Source organism: Mus pahari, chromosome 3 (assembly GCF_900095145.1).
Source record: "Mus pahari chromosome 3, PAHARI_EIJ_v1.1, whole genome shotgun sequence".
Taxonomy (NCBI): Eukaryota; Metazoa; Chordata; class Mammalia; order Rodentia; family Muridae; genus Mus; species Mus pahari.
Genome location: NC_034592.1, coordinates 74,691,922 through 74,697,323, shown reverse-complemented (window position 1 = coordinate 74,697,323; position 5,402 = coordinate 74,691,922).

Genomic DNA, 5,402 nt, shown 5'->3' with positions numbered 1-5,402 from the left:
TTGTGGGTTTTTCTCTGTATGTGATATGTGACTTGTTTTTTTTTTTTTTTTTTTTTTTTTTTTTACTCTACAAATTTCAATATCTTTTTTTGTTCATGTGTACTTTATGTTTTAACTATGATATGATCTGGGAATTTTCTTCTTTGGTCTTGGCTTTTTGGTCATCTCTGTGATTCTTGCCTCTGTATCTTTCCTTAACTTGAGGAATATTTTTCTATGATCTTGTTGAACATCTGGNCTGTGTTATTGACTTGGGATTCTTCTCCCTCAAATATGCCTATAATTGGAAGTTTTATGTTTTTCATGGTGTTTCACATTTCCTGTGTGTTCCCTCCTCCCCCACTATCCGTCTCTTTCTGTTTTTGTTCTCTCTCTCTCTCTCCCTCCCCCCCTCTCTGTTGTGTTTAAATTTTTCATGTTCCTTGTACATTTGGTCTAGATTTTTTATTTTATACTCAGGACTCAAAGAGGTTCTGTCCTCTGCTTGATTACATGTTAGATCTTCCCTTAAAATTTGTAAGTTGATTTGCTTCCTTTGTTTGTTTATTCCTTTGTTTGTTCCTTTCCTTCTTCAATTTCATCTTTATTAAGCTTTAGTACTCTTTAATGTTTTTATTACATAATTGTATTCCATTTTCAAGGCTTGTATTGTCTTTGAAATATTCATCAGTCTTATGTTTGTCTTTTCTTGGGTGTCATTCAGATATTAAGGTTTTTCTTCTTGATTTTATTTAGCTTTTTTAGTGTTTTCTTCAAAGTCCTTCAGTTCTTTGTAAAGGTTCACGGTTCTTCTTTAAATTTATGTTTTCCATAGTTTATTGAAGATATAAGAAGGTGGAAAGATCTCCCATGCTTATGGATTGGTAGTATTAAAATAGTAAAATGGCTTGACCTTTCATATGGTTGGTAGTCTTAAGATCAGTTCTGGGCATGTATACTTCCTTTGTTAGTTCTGAGTTTGTTATAGATAGAGTAAGTTAGGGAATAAAATAAGATATACGGGCAAACCTGCTCTAGGGTTTGGATAAGTCTTGGGTGGAATGAAGAGGGAATGGGGTCACATACAGGTCATGCTTTATATTACAACTTAGCCCTGTGAGGAGAGAAAGCTAAGAGTAGACAGACTTGATTTGACATGGGACAATCTTGTGTTTTGGTAGATAGGTGAAGAGCATCCTGGCTAAAGCCTAGAGTTCTTTTGCTGTAAAGGTGGGAAAGGCCAGACTAAGCCTGTATACTGGTTTTGAATCCAGGCTTATGGGAGTAGATGGGACAGGTTCTGTTGGAAGCCTAGAGGTTGTCTGTGGCACAGGTTGTAGTGGCCAGATTAGGAAGGAGCAGAGAGTAGTCCTTGATAGGGGAGAAGACTGCAGCTACACAGGTATACGTGGCAGGAGTAGGCTGCAGTACTTGCTGTGAAACTCAGGCTTGTCTTGGCTGGTTGCAGAAAGATGAAGAATAGGCTGTAGGATTTACATAGCAAGCAAGACTCTGGATAAGTAACTGGAAAGTTTAGGTACAGAGTGTGGTAGTGAGAAATGAGTAAAGCAACCTCTGGGTAGATACCTGAAAGGCAAGTCATGCAGGAAACCTATGTTAATGTCAGAGCAGGAGAAGATAGTCAGAATAGGCCTTGCTCTGGCTGTAGAACATTTTTCTGGATCTTGTAGGGTGAAAAAAAACTGAGAATTGGATTGAAGCATATTTGCAAGGCTAGACCTGAGAGTAGAATGACTTGTTTCTTTTGAAGAAGCATTAATTCATTAAACGTAAGAGATCAATGGACCTGCAAGCTTGTAGAATTATGTTTATAATATGTATACACACACACACACACACACACACACACACACACAAAGATGTTATTTCATAGTTATAATACCAAGAATTTACCCATCCCTAATCATTGAGAAATGTTTTATCAATTACCTATTATCTACCTGTTTCCCATTTGTACATATGTATGTCTCTACATGTGAGTGTTTGACTGTATGTATGTGTGTGTGTGTGTGTGTGTGTGTGTGTGTATACATCTGTTTGAGTGTATAAATCTGAATAGTATTCAACCTTTGAAAAGCAAGACTAAATAATTATTAGTACAAGAGAACATTAATAATTACTACACATTTTTTTCACTTTTTAAAATTAGATATTTTGTTCATTTACATTTCAAATGCTATCCTGAATGTCCTCTTTACCTTCCCCCAGCCCTGTTCCCCAACCCACCCACTCCTGCTTCCTGGCCCTGGCATTCCCCTGTACTAGGGAATACAATCTTCACAAGACCAAGGGCTTTTCTTCCCATTGATGGCTGACTAGGCCATCCTCTGCTACATATGCAACTAGAGACACATGTTCTGGGGGTAACTGGTTAGTTCATATTATTGTTCCTCCTATAGGGTTGCAGTTGCCTACAGCTCCTTGGGTACTTTCTCTAGCTCCTCCAATGGCTGCCCTGTGTTCCATCCAATAGATGACTGTGAGCATCCACTTCTGTATATGCCAGACACTGGCATAGCCTCACAAGAGACAACGATGTCAGGGTCCTGTCAGCAGACACTATTGCATATGCCAGCAAGATTTAACTATTGCACTTTTAATTGACAATGTTGAATGCATTTATAGCATGCTTTATAATATTTTGACAATATTTGTCAGAACATGGATGATCTTGGAGGATAATATGCTAAAATAAATATTTATTAAAGATACTTATTAGAGTAGTTTTTAGAACTTAAATTCTTTGAATTGGTATGCATAAAAGGTTTGCTTGTTCATAGGATATCATATGTTTTCATCATCATTCAAAATGCTTAAAGGCTTCATGACAATTTCCTTTCTATATGAACTGTTTAGAAATGTATTATTTTATTTTAAAATGCAAAGGACAAATATTGGTAAATCCTTTAGTTATCAATGCTTATTCTTTTCTTATACACAGGAATAAGTTCAGATTTTTATTCTGTTGGAATCATCATAGGATATGAAAAACTCTTTAAATTTTATTCAAAAAATTGGAAAGCATTGGGAAGTGCTTGAATTCCAGCAGGAAGGGCACAAAGAATGATGTCTTATTATATTTCAACTCTCCATGTTTGAGTGATAATTCTACCCTCAGAAATTTTTGCTCAACTGTTTATTTCTTCCACTTAGTTATAAGAAAATCATCTAGATTAGATGTGCTCTATCCCTAAAAATAATACATTTGAGATTTCTGGATTTAACTAATTTGTTATGGAAATTGCAAATTTCCAATTTTAGAGAAACCTGTCAACTGCCATTTTTATGATCTTGTATCTAGGCCTCTGTGACAAAGAACATCCACCTTGGCATTAAGAACAGAGGAGCATGTACTTACTTGATTGAAAACCAAGTAACACACTCAAAATCAGTGGATGTTTTTAATAATTTATGTTTTTGTTTTAAATAACTATCTTTTGTAGAGTTATTAAATATATATTATATAGTAATTAAGAATTCAAATGAATACAGTGAAGATCCTTATAATTGTTTATCACAAAAATTAAGGCCTTCTGCAAAAACTTCCATACATACAGAATGGCAGAACCATTGTCTGTCCTACAGTTATACAGCCTAACTTCACAGACTGTAGTTCTATCCAGTTCTGCAGCTCAAAGCAGCTGGGGAGATCCTCTTTGACTACCAGTACAGAACTATGCTTTGCTGGGGATGATGAAAACTGGACCTCAGGTTGCTTTCTCATCTTGGATGTTTTAAATATTGTCTACCTTACTTAAGTATTTTATAGTTTAACATTATCTCATAGTTTCTTGATTAATTTTTTATTTTCTTATAGATTTTTCAAATTAACTAGGCTGTCAGCTACTAATTCTTGGCAAGACTTAAGGCTTTTACCTCTAGGGATTATTGAAAAAAGTCTGTTCAAAGAGATGATCTCATTTGAATTTGTTCCAAATAGTTTAACAAGTTATCTATTTAAATAGTGATGGTACAAAAAGTTCGTAGAATTGTGAATGTAAATGAAAGGAATATTTTTTTCTGATCGAATAGCCCAAGAAGTCTCTGGTATTTAACACTTTATGTATCCAGTCCTTATATGTTAACATTATTTATTTAAGTCTATGGAAGGTTTCAGTTTCTTAGGCTGTTCTATATACAGAGACATGTTTTTAACAAGAAAGGAAAGGATTTTATGGAGAGTCTGCGTGACAGGGTCTTAAGGCTTCTGGATATAGTCATGAGAAATTTTCACCACTAATAGTTTAGTAATTTAAATGACTGATTTGTCTTGTTAAGTATCTGTCTTATTTGTGAGCCAGATGGATGTTGCTATAATGTATTAAATTCGTGTAATTCATTGATGCCTTCAATACAAGTGTCTTAGAAGTCAAAGTTCATATAATTAATTTTAGTGTTGTGAATATTTATTTAAATATGGCCATAGAAAGAGGGTTGATAATTCCTAATTACTAGGTGAATTTCTATAATACAACTGTATATTTTTATGAAGAATATTTTTATAAGGTGACAATATTCAACTTCTTTTACAGTAAGTTCTGAAACTAAATTCTAATATTTTGTATTAAGTTTTAACTTGGATGGTCTTATATCGTGGTGAAAAAAATGAGGTAATGTAAAATTTTATGGAACTGTGTTTCTGCAATCTCTTGGTGCTATTTCATCAACTACTGTGTGATCATACATTGTCATCTGTGCAATGGAGTCAAATAGATTCAGGAAATAATTTAAGGTACACCATCAAAAGAACTTTTAGTTTTTCTGAAATTAATATTGTGAATTCATGGTACCACAAACAATTTTAGGTAAAGATTCCTGTTATAAGCTGAAAAAGAGCTGTTATTTTAAGTCATATACTCTAACAGGAACTATTTGAATTGGGGATGTTAAGATGCTACACAAATAAATTCATCACAAACTACAAACATATTTGATATTAGTGTCACATACTTATTCATTTGGGGAAAGGATATGTTCTATTTGTCTAGAAAGCAAGTAAAATGTTTTATGTATTATAAATGGAAATAATCTAGGATTTTCATCTTATTAGACATTTTGTTTTAGGTGCTTTGTTNATATAGATGCATAATATCTTTAGATATATTAAAATTAAAAAAATAAAAAATTTGTATCATCAAATGTTTNTAAGTATACAAGGATAAATGGCTATTATATTTCAGTTGGTTGATGTTGTATTTATGTGTAAGTCTTGAATTTTCCAAACACTAGGTTAGTATATCTAAATAAAGAAAACAATACAGGAATACATCACCTGCCACAGAGATTTGCTAGCAGGTTATCATATAGTACTGTATAGGGCATTACAAAAATTTTACTTTTTTGTATTATGTACGATATTTTGATGAAAGTACATGTAATTGGAGCAAACATCCTCCTCCATG